Source organism: Dermacentor silvarum, chromosome 1, assembly GCF_013339745.2.
Source record: "Dermacentor silvarum isolate Dsil-2018 chromosome 1, BIME_Dsil_1.4, whole genome shotgun sequence".
Lineage (NCBI taxonomy): Eukaryota > Metazoa > Arthropoda > Arachnida > Ixodida > Ixodidae > Dermacentor > Dermacentor silvarum.
In genome coordinates, this window is record NC_051154.1 from 335,776,793 (window position 1) to 335,791,570 (window position 14,778).

The following is a 14,778-nucleotide window of genomic DNA, read 5'->3' on the forward strand; positions in this document are numbered from 1 at the left end:
CGTCATCTGTGTATATGCGCCAAATAATGTTAAAGATCGACATAGGTTTTTTGCAAGTGTTGAACCATATTTAAAATGTGAAAAGAACGTGATGTTGCTGGGTGATTTTAACTGCGTGTGCCTAAAGGAAGATAGGAGCAGGGGATTGCCTGTTCGGGATCAAAGTGCTTTGTTTTTATCTACGATTTTGCAAGAGTGCGGCCTAGAGGATGTTGGAAATGTACTGCAATATGGATGTGGTCCTGTCTATACCCATTTCCAACGTGATTGCCACTCCCGTTCAGACAGAGTATACGTGGCAGATGTGCTCGTACCACTTTGTAACAGTTATGATGTTAAACCGGTATCCTTGAGCGACCACAGCGTCGTTATGTTTTCAATAGGAGTGAAGAACATTAGGTCACGTTTTTCGTGGAACTTATGGAAATTCAATAACAAATTACTTAACGATAAAGTTTTTGTCGACGAAGTAAAAGTACTTATAGAAAAGTTACACTTGTTAGAGTCGGGGAGATTTGTTGAAGCCTGGGAGCGGTTTAAGGAAGTTAAAATTACAGCTATCGAGAGATCTTCAACGTTACACCGGAATGAAAAAAGAAAAGAGAAGGAACTACAGTGCCAGTTGGAATTCTTGTTGTCAGTCGAGAGTGCGCAGCCAGGCACTTTCTCTGACGAAATAAGAAAAATAAAGAATCAGCTTGAGATAATAGATACAGAAAAATACAGAGGCGCAGTTATACGCGCACGCGCAGAACATCTCTGGCTCGGCGAAACACCCACGAAACGATCCATGAGTGAAGAGAAGCGATATGCTTCACGTAAGGAAATAAAACAGATACGATATGGTGAACAGACTACAATGGACAAAGATACAACAAACGTTTGTAGATTATTACAAAGGATTGCTTGGATGCAGCGGTAAAAGCGAGGCCTCTTTAGACAGTGAATTCTTGTCGCTGATGCCCACTTTAGATAATGAAACCAGGTCACGCCTTGAAATTCCAATTAGCTTAATTGAAATAGAAAGAGCAATAGATGATTTAAGTGAACGGAAAACGCCGGGTCCAGACGGACTTGGGGCTGCTTTTTACAAGGTATTTAAGCATGAACTCTCGAGGGCTCTTTTTCAGCTCTTCGCTGAGGCGTACGAGATAAACGAAGCGCCACCATCCTTTAGAAGGTCACATATTGTACTGATACCCAAAAGTGACGATCCAGTGAAGCTATTATCTGTGAGTGCTTCCCGACCTATAAGCCTCACTAATGTATATTACAAGGTGTTCATGAAGGTGCTAGCAAAGAGATTGCAGACTGTAATACAGTTAATCGTAGGTTCTCACCAAACGTGCGGCATAAAGGGCCGAACAATAGAAACAAACATCCACACAGCAAGGAGCATCCTCGAATGCTGTGATGCATGGGACAGACAAGTCGCGATATTACAACTAGATCTCGAGAAGGCTTTTGATCGTTTTGTTCATGACTTACTTTTTTCCGTATTGGAACACGTAAATGTCGGGAATGTTGTCTTAGATGGTGTGAAAATGTCGTATAGAAATTGTGAGGCTAACATTGTAATTAACAAAGAGGTCACTGAAAGTTCTCAAATTGCCAGGAGCGTCCGCCAAGGGTGCCCAAATTCCCCATTGTTCCTTGCTATTTATTTAGAGCCTTTTTGTTTGAGCATAATTCACAATAACAAAGTACGAGGTTTTAAGCTTATGATAGCGGAGATCAAAGTGTTGTCTTATGCTGATGATATTGCCGTTTTTTGTGAAGATAGGGAAAGTATTAGCGAAGCTGCGAAAGTTGCCGACAAGTACTGCATATGGTCCGGTAGCGCAATAAATTGGGATAAGTGTGTAGGTTTGTGGCATGGCACCTGGGAGGCAATGCCAGATTCCTATGAAAATGTCAGATGGCGGACCGTGCCGACCAAATATCTGGGTGTGCCACTGGAGCGATATAAAGATCCCAATGAATACTTGAAGGATGAAACAGAAGTGTTGAAGGAGAAAACAAATAGGTGGGGAGGGAAAAACTTCTTGATATTCACACGGTCAACAGTCTGCAATATGTTCTTAGCGGCGAAAGTTTGGTACGTACTTCAGGTGCTGCGCATGAATAGATTAAACATTCAGAAGATACACAGAGTCTTTGCCACTTTTGTTTGGGGCTCCCAGTGGGAGGGTACGAGTCGTACAAATCTTTTTCGACCAGTGAAAGCTGGTGAGCTGGGATTGGCCCATTTGTTTTTAAGGCAGATTGTGTCAAGGTTTATTTTCTTACGCGATCAAAGTCACCCATTCTTGCGCACCATGTTACAAGTTAGATTATGCTGTTATTTACCTGAGTTCATCGTATCTTCTTGTGCAGGGCGTATGGGTATACGTGGTTATCTACGCGAAGTAGTGTTGGCGTTCAATATACTGAAGGTTCGTTTTTCTCTGCAGTATTTGTGCGAAGTACAAAAAAAGCGGCTATATAAAGATCTTGATGTAATGATGCCAGTACCCTTGTATCGAACGATGTATGGAATCGGGCACGGAAAAGATATTTTTAAGCGAATCAAAAGGATGCCAGTACACCCATCAGCCAAGACTTTTTTTTTTCAACTACATACCGGTACATTGCCAGTGAAACCATGGTTACAGGAAAAGGGCCTATTTGTTCCTTGGAGTATTAATTGTCTTTTATGCCGTAAGCCGGAGAGTATTGATCACATCTTTTTGGACTGTTGGGATGCTGTATTTCACTGGGACATACTGCAGCGAACATTAAAGAAAGACCTCCCTATTGAAATTGAGTGTGAAATTTGTGATATACCGTATGATATGTTTATGTTGTTGAGCATGCACGCAATATGGAAGACGCGTATGGCGGTGAGGCATGCGGATGTAAACGTACGCCCAGCTAGGGAATACTTTATAGAAAGTATAGCGTACACGAGGGATATATATTGTGCAGGCGAAGATCCGCCGGAATGCTGACCTGGGCCCGTATTCTGTAACGCTTCGGTTTTCGAAGGATTCGGTTTGGCGGTGGCGTCACATTGGGGCGGTCCGTTGACGTAATGAAAACAAGTGAAAGGACAGAGACCAATCGGCGCGAAGGTTTCTTTTTGTGGCAGTGAACGTCACAAACCGAGTAAAAATATAGCAATTTACGAGCGCTTCTTGGTAAATAAAAATAATTTGTTCATGGTATTGATGAGGTTTACGTTTTTCATCATGAAACGTGTGTGAGTTGTACTGCCGGTGAGTGACTTAACGAATTTTGTTTACTTCGGTTGACCCATTTATGCCGCTAGGTGGGACGTCGTACGCTAACTTCGCGTTGCGGCCAAAATACACACTCAAGTTCCTCGCACAGTCGGAGCGCTGTCTCTTTTGAGAATCTGAATTGTCGCCGGAATCCCTCGTCTGTCATCTCAAAGGCGTCTTGTCGACGTCGAGGTTGTCGCTGTCTGTCACGGAGGCTCGCTAAAAGCACGATAACAGGCGCCACAGGCACCGCACACGCCGTCATTTTGCTCCGAGTGCCGCGATGTCGCCCGTGCACACGGCACGCACAGGCTTTGCACACGGCACACTGCGCTTCGGATCAGACCGAAGCAGCGCGCGCGGCTTCGCTTCGTAGCAGACGACAAATTCGGTTTCCGCGTGATTGAAATGTGCGTGACGTCATCAAAAAATGCGTTCGCGCCCTGAGGCGATGGCGTCACCCAGGCGGCGACCAATCGCTGCACGCAAACCGAATCCTTCGAAAACCGAAGCGTTACAGAATACGGCCCCAGTTCTCAATGATCTCATCTCATTAAAGCACTTTTAATCATCCCACGCCAAGCAAAGTGTGCTTGACGTTATTTTACCATTATTCAGCGTCATTATTTCTGTAAAAGCTTTTTGTCCTTCTGTTGTTCTTTGAACATGATGTACCTTCAAGCGAATAAAAAAAAATCGGTTCCCGTGGTGTAGTGCTTATCACGTGCGCCTTACACGCGCAAGGTCCCCGGTTCGATCCCGGGCGGGAACAAAGCTTTTCATTTTTATTTTTATTGCGATCGTATACGCGCAGAAGAAAAGGGGGAGCGAAATACTCTACTCCGTGCTCGGTTCCCGTTGTGTAGTGGTTATCACGTGCGCCTTACACGCGCAAGGTCCCCGGATCGATCCCGGGTGGAAACAAAGCTTTTTCATTTTTATTTCTATTGCGATCGTATACGCCCAGAAGAAAAGGGGGAGGTAAATACTCTACTCCGTGCTCCGTTCCCGTGGTGTAGTGGCTATCACGTGCGCCTTACACGCGCAAGGTCCCCGGTTCGATCCCGGGCGGAAACAAAGCTTTTTCATTTTTATTTCTATTGCGATCGTATACGCGCAGAAGAAAAGGGGGAGCGAAATACTGTGCTCCGTGCTCGGTTCCCGTTGTGTAGTGGTTATCACGTGCGCCTTACACGCGCAAGGTCCCCGGTTCGATCCCGGGCGGGAACAAAGCTTTTTCATTTTTATTTCTATTGCGATCGTATACGCGCAGAAGAAAAGGGGGAGGTAAATACTCTACTCCGTGCTCGGTTCCCGTGGTGAAGCATTCGACCTCGTCTCGCACAAGGCTCTACTGTGCATACTTGAACACACGAATGTTGGCAGTGTGATAACGGAAGGTGTCATGATGGCGTACAAAAACTGCTCAACGCGAATTATTGTTTATGGGGAGCTCACCGATAGCTTTCGTATGCTCTCGTCGGTGCGTCAAGGATGCCCGCTTTCGCCCCTTCTGTTTGCTGCTTATCTCGAGCCACTCTGTTTGGCCATTAAAAACAACGAACGCATAACAGGCTATCGACTACAGGCAGGACATGTAAAAATATTGGCGTATGCCGACGACATCGCGATTTTCTTCACAGATAAAGCCAGCGTTAAAGAGGCAACTGCTGTAGTCGAAAAGTTTTGCGATTCAACTTGAGCCCAGATAAATTGGGATAAAAGCAATGGCTTCTGGCATGGGAGTTGGGAAGACACGCCGGAGACCTTTTCTCGATTGAATTGGATTGAATTGGTCAAGGTTACCTACACAGTACTTGGGGGTGCCTCTCGGAAGTTACCGTGAGGCCGAACCGTACTGACTCGACCAAGTTTCGAGAGCAAAAGAAAAGGCTGACGGTTGGAGAGGAAAGCAATTGTCAATGGGGGGTTTTCTAGAGCCACTGTTTGCAACCTCTTTTTAGTTTCTAAGATATGGTATGTTATGAATGTGTTGTGTGCTGCGAGGGTAAGCGTACAAAAAATTCACCGCATTTTCGCTTCCTTCATTTGGGCCTCTACTTGGGAGAGGACGAGTCGAACAAATTTGTTTCTCCCGGTCAAGAAAGGTGGGCTTGGCCTGGTTCACTTGTTTTTGCGACAAATTGTGTCACGCTTTCTGTTTCTTCGGCATCAAAATGATCTCGTTCTTCGAACTATAGTACAAGTACGGCTGGGCAGACTTCTTCCGGGATTCGTTGTTTCGTCGGCTCAGAACATGCCGGGAACCTTGACTGGGTACCTGCGTGAAGTGGTGCTGGCGTATAGGATGTTGAATGTGCGTTTTTCGCAGCAGTATCTGTCCACCGTTACAACGAAAAAATTGTAGAGAGATCTTGTGGACACGATGCTACCTGTACCTTTGTACCGTTCGCCACACCGTGGAGGCCCCGGACAGGACATTCTAAAAAGAGTGAAGAAAATGCCAGTACGGCCCATAAACTAAGTCTTTCTTTTTCAATTTACATACAAACACACTTCCCGTTAAGACCTGGCTTCATAGCAAGCGTATTTTCATCCCCTGGACAACCGACTGCTTTTTATGTAAAAAACCAGAAACAATAGAACATGTTTTCCTAGATTGCTGGGACCCGATCTTTCACTGGGACGTTCTGCAGAGAACGCTGAAGAAACAGTTAGCTCTGGACCCGTATGGAATATGCTTCTTGCCAGTAGATACCTCAGAGGAAGTACCGTATGTCCTCATTATGGTCCTCGGCCTCCACGCTATGTGGAAAACTCGCATGCAATTTCAACATCCAGACATCGTTATGATGCCGGTGCGAGAACACTTCATTGAGAGTGTTGTTTACGTGAGAGACGCGTACGAAGTACTGCCTGATCCACCACAATGGATGTCTGTACTGGATGAACTGGTGTTACTGAAAAGATTTTAGTACTGTGCTAGCCAAAGTGTGGCTGGCACGTTTTATCATTTGTACCCCTTGATTTTGTACGTCGAAGACGGCAATAAAGAAAAAAAAAGTTCCCGTGGTGTAGTTGTTATCACGTGCGCCTCACACGCGCAAGGTCCCCGGTTCGATCCGGGGCGGGAGCAAAGCTTTTTCATTTTTATTTCTATTGCGATCGTATACGCGCAGAAGAAAAGGGGGAGCGAAATACTCTACTCCGTGCTCGGTTCCCGTGGTGTGTCCATTCTGCTTCCGGCTTCCGAGCTTAACGGATCGTGGCATCATGGGCTCCAGTGGAGCGGCTAATGCGGCTGTCAGCCGCGGCAACAGGCTTTTGACTGAGGATGATAAGGGCTACCACATTATTTTGCCACGACTACCAACAGGACGCATTGTATGAAATACGGTGTTTTTGCACGGCGACGCTTTTGTTCGCTCATTCCGTGTAGAAGATTATCGGGACGCGCTTCAAGCTGTTGGTATGCTCTCGGGTGTTGTCACCCTTGGAGCGTACCAAATCAACCATGTGTGGGCGGTGATTATGAACACAGGCGAATCTTCCGAAAAGCTGGCTGCGCTAAAAGAGATGCAAGTGAAGAGGCGTCGCTGCCTCGTCATAGACCCGAAGGAACAACAGGTGAAGCTGCGTCTCCACTGGCTTCTGCATGGAGTGGAAGACGAGGACGTGAAGACGGCACTGGCTTCCTTCGGCAAGGTGACCGAGGTGACCCGCGAGCGCTGGCGAGTGGATGGTGTCTCCGACAAGGGCTCGACGACTCGAGCAGTGCTACTGCAGCTGAAGACTGGGATGAAAGTCGACGACTTGCCCCACCAGATCCGCGTCGCCGGGGAACTCGCACTTGTGGTCGCCCCGGGTCGGCCTATGCAGTGTCTGCGCTGTAAGGGTTCTGGCTACGTTAGACAAGAATGTAAGGTTCCTCGTTGCTCCCGGTGCAGGCTTTTCGGCCACGTCGACGCGGACTGTGTACGCTCTTACGCTGCAGCCGCGGGTTCGGCGGAGAGCGAGCCCTTGACATCAGAATACATGATGGACGTCATCGAGGCGGAGGACGCGGCCAAGGGAGCCGGAAGTGGCAACGCGGCGGCAGAAGCGAGCGGGACGACCACCCCGACGAACGGAGGACGGGATGATGTCCCTCCGTCCGAGGAGCCAGCAGCAACTCTCGGGAGCGTGACGGATACCCCGGCAGAAAACGAGAGCCCCCAGCAGGCTACTGACGCTACGCAGGCAGCGGAAGACAGCACGACCCCCACCAACGCCCGAGTCGAAGGCGTCTCGGCATCGGTCAAGAGGTCCCTGCAGCAGGACAAGAAAGTCGACGCAAATGCCGGCGGAGGCTCGGAGGCTCCGCCTGCTAAGACGTTGTCCGGAAGGCGCTCGACCATCAAGCCTAAGCCGAATCTGGAGGCCGACCGTAGGCCCGCCGCGAAGCCGACCCCAGACGAACTCGACCGACGGCCACCTGATGGCCACGGAGGCGTCTAGCGGACTGCTAGACGTTAAGGTGAGCACCATGCTCCGGGCATTCTCCCCTCCTTTTTGTATCAGTAAGGGCTTCCAACCCGTGGCTTAGCCTCGGCACGCTAAACGTTCGAGGTCTCGCCGCGAAAAGGAAACAGAGTCAGGTGTATCGAATACTTGTGGACCAAGACCTCGACGTTTTAGGCGTGCAAGAAACCAAGGTAGACGGCGAGGAGCAGACCGGGCATGGTGCAACGGTTCACCCGTATGTACTATACGGTTGTGAGCAACGCCTTAGGGACGTCGGCTGGGTGTGTATTGTTCGTGAAGAAGCTCCCAGGGCTTGTCATAGAGAGTTACTTTTCATGTACTTCTGGCCGACTAGTCGTTTGTGACTTCAGCTATTGTGATGTCCAATGGCGCGTGCTCTGCGTTTCTGCGCCTAATACGGTGGAAGAAAGGGCAAATTTCTTTGGTTACCTAAGGCAACACTTCTCTGCAAACAAAATAATAGCCTGCTTGGGTGATTTCAATTGCGTATTGAATTCCCTGGATAGGTCTACGCGACGCGTTATCATGACAAAAGCAGTGACATCCTGGCGCAGATTATAAGCGAATTTGAACTAGAAGACATCGCTGAGTGTTTTCGTGGTGACCAAGACGTGAGGTACACTACTTTCAGGGTGCAAGTAACGCACGATTGGACCGTGTGTATCTATCATACGATTTAGTAGATAAATGCCAGAGTTACGTAGTGACTGTAATATTGTTTTCTGACCACTGCCTGGTAAAATGCAGGCTGGGTCATAAAGGTCGAAAGGAATTTCCTGGGAATTGTGGAAAATGAACGCTCCGCTTCTACGTGATGACAAGTTTAACGAATTGGTAGTGACTTCTCTGAATAGTTTTGGAACAGACAGTTCTATCAAGTTTGGCAAGGAATGGGAGTTGCTGAAGCAAAGTATTAAATTGAAGGCTATCGAAAGGAGTAGTGTACTGCGATATGAAGAAAAGGCAAGCGAACAGGCTTTAAAAACACTTTTGAAAAAAATTAGCGACGCTCGAATGCAAGCAACCGGGTGGGTGCTTATCAAGAAGATATGCGCTCTGTTAAGAAAAAACTCGAGGCGTTCGACGAAGACCGCTATCGGGGTGCGCTCGTGCGCGCGAGAGCAGAAAGGCTAGCGTGCTGGGAAATGCCTACGAAAAGAGCGCTGTGACTAGAAAAAAAGCACTCCAGACGCAAGCAGGTTGAGGCCATCGAACACGACGGGGTGGTAGTAACCGATAACAATAACATAGGGAGAGCTTTTTTGACCATTTTCAAAAGCTTTTCGCATTCAGGCCCGTAAATATGCAAGGTTTCAAACACTTATTTTTGGATCGAATGCCGCAACTGTCCAGTGAAGTTAAAGAGGCGTTAGGACGGCCAATAACAGAACTTGAAGTGATGAAGGCTATCGAAGACCTGAACCGTGGTAAGTCACCAGGTCCAGACGGTCTTTGTGCCGCTTGGTACAAAACATTCAAAGACCACCTAGCCCCTAGACTAACCACAGTTTTCAATAAAGCATACGAACTGAAAATGCTTCCACCATCCTTTGGCCAGTCCCATACAGTACTAATACCGAAAACAGAAGAGACCGAAAAGCTCAAGCAACTTTCATTCTACACACCCATAGCGCTGACCAACTGCGACTACAAAATATTCATGAAGGTACTAGCACGTCGGGTGTAGTCAGTTATTAAAGAAGTAGTCGGCCCGCACCAGACGTGCGGCATCCGCGGTAGAACCATTTAGACTAACATTCATAAGATGAAGTGTGTGCTTGAGTGTTGTGACGCCATGTACGATGCAGTAGCGATCCTCCAGCTGGACTTGGAGAAAGCGTTTGATTGCGTTTCGCATGAGACTTTGCTTACCATCCTTAAACATGTTAATTTTGGCCACATAATCACTGAGGGGGTGACCATGGCGTACCGGAGCTGCTATACGAGACTTATAATTAATCAGACGTTGGGGGCGCCCATTAATGTGAAGCGCTCCGTTCGCCAGGGTTGTCGACTCAGCCCACTCTTGTTTTGTGTTTACATAGAAACGCTATATCAGGCTATAATCCAAAATGATTACATTAACGGATTTCAACTGCAAGCAGCAGAGGTCAAGTTATTGGCCTATGCTGACGATGTGGCTGTGTGCTGCAAAGACACGCAGAGTGTGTTGAATACTGTTAGTATCGTCAGAAGGTTCCGTGAAGTCACCAATAGCTTTGTGAACTGGAAGAAATGTTTGGGTTTTTGGCATGGAAGGTGGGCGTCTACCCCAAACCACTTTTCAAACGTAAGCTGCGTTACGACACCAGTTAAGTACCTTGGCGCACCCCTTGATGCCTACAAGGACAGTAGCGAGTACTGGAAGGAGCGGACAAAAGAGATAAAAGAAAAAGCGGACAGATGGAAAGCCTGCCACTTGTCAATATTCGGGAGATCTACCGCGTGCAATATGTTCCTCGTGACGAAAATCTGGTACGTAATGCAGGTCCTCCAGTGCTCACAGGATTAATGTGCAGAAATTGCACCGCGTGTTCGCTGTTTTCGTGTGGGCATCAAGCTGGGAGCGATGCAGCCGAGATAATCTTTTCCAGCGTGTTAATGATAGCGGTCTTGGGTTGGCGCACCTCTTCTTGCGTCAACTTGTTAACAGGTTCCTTTTCTTTCCCGATACAAATGACCCCTTTCTGCGCACCGTGATGCAAATGAGACTATCAAGATCACTTCCCCAGCTTGTTGTCAGTACCGAAACCATGACAGGTTCAGTGCGTGGATTCTTCCGGGGAATTGTTGATAGTGTTTCCTTTTTGCGTGTTCGTTTTTTGAATGTATATTTGTGGACTGTAAAACTTAAAAAGTTATATCGTGATTTGTGTGATAGTGTTTAGCTTGTACCCATGTACCGAGTAGTGTACAGTGGTGGCCAAGGCCTAGACGTTTTGAAAAGGGTGCGAATGATGCCAGTGCAACCAGGAACCAAATCGTTCTTCTTTAAATTACATACCGGTACTTTACACGTTAAAACATTTCTAGAACAGCGTAAGTTCTACTTGCCATGGGGAAACAACTGCCTCATTTGTAAAAAAACCGGAAAACATAGATCATGTCTTCATCCACTGTTGGGAGGGGGTATATTTCTGGCACTTATTGCAAATGACCTTAAAAAAGGAGCTACCGATAGATCCCCAAGGAATCAGGTTTTGGCCAATAGATGACGACGAAGGATTCCCGTATGATCTAATCATGCTTATGGGCCTCCACTGTCTATGGCGCTCGAGAATGGCGGGGTACCACTGCGACCCTGATGCCCGACCGGCGCGTGTATACTTCCGAGAATGCATGCATCCACTCTGCCAACAACCGCGCTCGTCGCTCGCTCGCACCGTCTCTCATCTCCACACGGCTCTGACCTTTATGCGCCGTGCATTCGCCGCTCAGTTTCCGTTGAAGCGATAGACCGCACGTACCTTCGCCGCTGCGGCGTATCCGCTTGCTGCCAGAGTTTTGACGGTCGTTGTCTGCAGTCATTCAGTGTGATCTATTCATGTTTGTTTGTGCGCGCTCACACCACGCTTGTTCATTCAGTTAGTAATAATCGGGCCACATTTTCCAACACACGCTACACATGCAATGCTGCCCGGATCGGCAGTGCAGCGAAGGTGTGTCTCGCACGCGCTGCCCACGGGAAGCGCTTCTCATCAACACCACCGTTTCACACACGCCTTCTCGTGGTCATCGAGTCTCTCTTCATGTCGGTCTACTTACGCCGCAGCACACCTGCTTACTTAATCAGCTCATGTTTACTACAATTCATATTGCTACCAAAGCCGCTCATCTTACTTCGTATGACATTGCTGTGTTGCTATCGCATTCATTGCTTCGCCCTTAGGGCGAAACTGTGACATTTTTATTTCTATTGCGGTCGTATACGCGCAGAAGAAAAGGGGGAGCGAAATACCCTACTTAGAGCTCGGTTCCCGTGGTGTAGTGGTTATCACGTGCGGTTTACACGCGCAAGGCCCCCGGTTCGATCCCGGGCGGGTACAAAGCTTTTCGGCTTTGTTGCTTTTGCTATCGCATACGCGCAGAAGAAAAGGGGGAGCGAAATATCCTACTCCGTGCTTGGTTCCCGTGGTGTAGTGGTTATCACGTGCGGTTTACACGCGCAAGTCCCCGGTTCTATCCCGGGCGGGAACAAAGCTTTTCGTTTTTGTTTCTTTTGCTATCGCATACGCGCAGAAGAGGGGGAGTGAAATACCCTACTCCGTGCTCGGTTCCCGTTGTGTGGATTCCACTTCCGACCATCACAGTGAACGGTCGCGGAATGTCTTGCTCCTCAAGAGCGGTTATAGCGGCCCTCGGCCGCGGTTCCCGGTCAACGGAAAAACCTTCTCCGGACTACCAGATGGTTCTACCACAACTGCCTTCAGGTGCAAGTGTTCTGAACACTATATTTATCCACGGCGAATTAGAAGCTCGGCCTTACCGTGTTGAGCATTTCAGGGATGCGCTTTCTCGACTCATGCTGCTGCCGGAAGTGGTGGCCCTCGGGGCTTATCAGATGAATCATGTGTGGGCCGTAACTTTTTCAACGAGGCGGCCAAAAAGAAGATATTGGACGCGGAAGGATTCCTTGTCAAGGAACACCATTGCGTGGTCATTGACCCCTGCAACCATGGTATCAGGCTCAAGCTCTTCTGGCTGTTGCATGGTGTTCCTGACGAAGACGTCAGAACAGCCTTGGCACCATTCGGAAGAGTAACTCAAGTGACGAGGGAGAAGTAGAGGGTCCAGGGCTGCAACGACAAAGGAACCACGACACGGTCTGTGGTCCTGAAACTCAAGCCCGGAATGACAGCAGACGACCTACCACACCAACTTCGTGTTGCGGAAGACCTGGCTCTCGTCGTTGTCCCGGGCAGAGCACCCCTCTGCCTCGGGTGCCGTGGCACTGGACACATTCGACGAGAATGCCGGGTTCCACGCTGTAGGCTGTGTCGTCGCTTTGGCCACGACGAGACCCAGTGCGTGAGAACGTACGCCAACGTTGCTGGCCCAGGCAGGAGCCAAGACTCGTCCAAGCTTTTCATGCATCAAGAGGACGCCGAAGAGGCCGCCAAAGGAGCAGCTGAAGGGGCGGTGGCTCAGTCTGCACCACTGGGTACGAAGACCGCAAAGGTGAACCTGAAGGGGATAGATGAAGGCAATGTGACGGATTCTGCGCCTCCACCTGCGAAGGTTCAAGTGACGGAAGCTGGTGCTGACGTGACGGGCGCGTCGTCAGAAATCACGCCACCTCCGACTAAAGTGGCTGACGCGCCAGTTAGCGTCAGCGAGGACATGGACCTGACTTGAGGACCAGAGGACCAGAGCCGAGACATCGACGGCGTGGATACCGAAGGACCGACACCGAAAACACCGACAGTCCGACGGTCGACGCTGAAGTTGAAGCGCAACGTGCCGCCAGACAGACGGCTGTCATATGCGCCGCCTCCGCCTTAGCGGAGGTAGTGCCACGGAAAGAACTTTCCGCACCCGATCTTTGATCGGGAGTGATTATCCCCGATATCCCCCCGATATTATCCCCGATCTTTGATCGGGAGTGATGAGAGCAATGCCTCACAACTTCATGTGTACCAGAGAGCTGGAAGAACGCCAACATTATACTAATCCATAAGAAGGGAGACGTTAAAGAACTGAAGAATTATAGACCAATTAGCTTGCTTTCAGTATTGTATAAAATATTCACCAAGATAATTTCCAATAGAATCAGGGCAACACTTTACTTCAGCTAACCAAGAGGCTGGCTTCAGGAAGGGATATTCTACGATGGATCATATCCATGTCATAAATCAGGTAATCGAGAAATCTGTGGAGTACGATCAACCTCTCTACATGGCTTTCATAGATTATGAAAAGGCATTTGATTCAGTAGAGATACCAGCAGTCATAGAGGCATTGGGTAATCAAGGAGTACAGGAGGCATACGTGAATATCTTAGCAAACATCTACAAGGATTCCACAGCTACCTTGGTTCTCCACAAGAAAAGTAGAAAGTTACCTATCAAGAAAGGGGTCAGGCAAGGAGACACAATCTATCCAATGCTATTCACTGCATGCTTAGAAGAAGTATTCAAGCTCTTAGACTGGGAAGGCTTAGGAGTGAGGATCAACGGCGAATATCTCAGCAACCTTCGGTTTGCAGATGACATTGTCCTATTCAGCAACAATGGAGACGAATTACAACAAATGATTGAGGACCTTAATCGAGAAAGTGCAAGAATTGGGTTGAAGAATATGCAGAAGACAAAGGTAATGTTCAATAGCCTGGCAAGGGAACAAGAATTCAGGACCGCCAGTCAGCCTCTAGAGTCTGTAAAGGAGTACGTTTATCTAGGTCAATTACTCACAGGAGACCCTGATCACGAGAAAGAAATTTACAGAAGAATAAAATTGGGTTGGGAGTGCATGCGGCAGGCATTGCCAAATGCTGACTGGGAGCTTACCACCGTCACTCAAAAGAAAAGTGTACAATCATTGCATTCTACCGGTGCTAACATATGGAGCAGAAACTTGGAGGTTAACAAAGAAGCTCGAGAACAAGTTAAGGAGCGCACAAAGAGCGATGGAACGAAAAATCTTAGGACTAACGTTAAGAGACAGGAAGAGAGCGGTGTGGATCAGAGAACAAACAGGGATAGCCGATATTCTAGTTGACATTAAGCGGAAGAAATGGAGCTGGGCAGGCCATGTAATGCGTAGGATGGATAACCGGTGGACCATTAGGGTTACAGAATGGATACCAAGAGAAGGGAAGTGCAGCTGAGGTCGGCAGAAAACCAGATCCGATGATGAAGTTAAGAAATTTGCAGGCGCAAGTTGGAATACGCTAGCGCAAGACAGGGGTAATTGGAGATCGCAGGGAGAGGCCTTCGTCCTGCAGTGGACATAAAAATATGGGCTGATGATGATGATGATGATTATGTGAGGACGTGGTTTTGCAGTTGTCGCCTTCAAAGAGAGTCATACG

General features: G+C 48.3%; 7 non-coding genes across 7 annotated transcripts; all 7 read left to right on the forward strand.

The window, feature by feature from the left end:
* Positions 1 to 3,962: 3,962 nt before the first annotated feature.
* On the forward strand, positions 3,963 to 4,035 carry Trnav-uac (transfer RNA valine (anticodon UAC)). Its single transcript has one exon. It is a non-coding gene; the product is annotated as a tRNA-Val (tRNA).
* Positions 4,036 to 4,114: 79 nt separating this feature from the next.
* On the forward strand, positions 4,115 to 4,187 carry Trnav-uac (transfer RNA valine (anticodon UAC)). The gene has a single exon. It is a non-coding gene; the product is annotated as a tRNA-Val (tRNA).
* Positions 4,188 to 4,267: 80 nt separating this feature from the next.
* On the forward strand, positions 4,268 to 4,340 carry Trnav-uac (transfer RNA valine (anticodon UAC)). The gene has a single exon. It is a non-coding gene; the product is annotated as a tRNA-Val (tRNA).
* An 80-nt stretch (positions 4,341 to 4,420) lies between these two features.
* Trnav-uac (transfer RNA valine (anticodon UAC)) lies at positions 4,421 to 4,493 on the forward strand. The gene has a single exon. It is a non-coding gene; the product is annotated as a tRNA-Val (tRNA).
* A 1,794-nt stretch (positions 4,494 to 6,287) lies between these two features.
* Trnav-cac (transfer RNA valine (anticodon CAC)) lies at positions 6,288 to 6,360 on the forward strand. The gene has a single exon. It is a non-coding gene; the product is annotated as a tRNA-Val (tRNA).
* A 5,361-nt stretch (positions 6,361 to 11,721) lies between these two features.
* Positions 11,722 to 11,794, forward strand: Trnav-uac (transfer RNA valine (anticodon UAC)). The gene has a single exon. It is a non-coding gene; the product is annotated as a tRNA-Val (tRNA).
* A 79-nt stretch (positions 11,795 to 11,873) lies between these two features.
* On the forward strand, positions 11,874 to 11,945 carry Trnav-uac (transfer RNA valine (anticodon UAC)). Its single transcript has one exon. It is a non-coding gene; the product is annotated as a tRNA-Val (tRNA).
* The last annotated feature ends 2,833 nt before the right edge of the window (positions 11,946 to 14,778 follow it).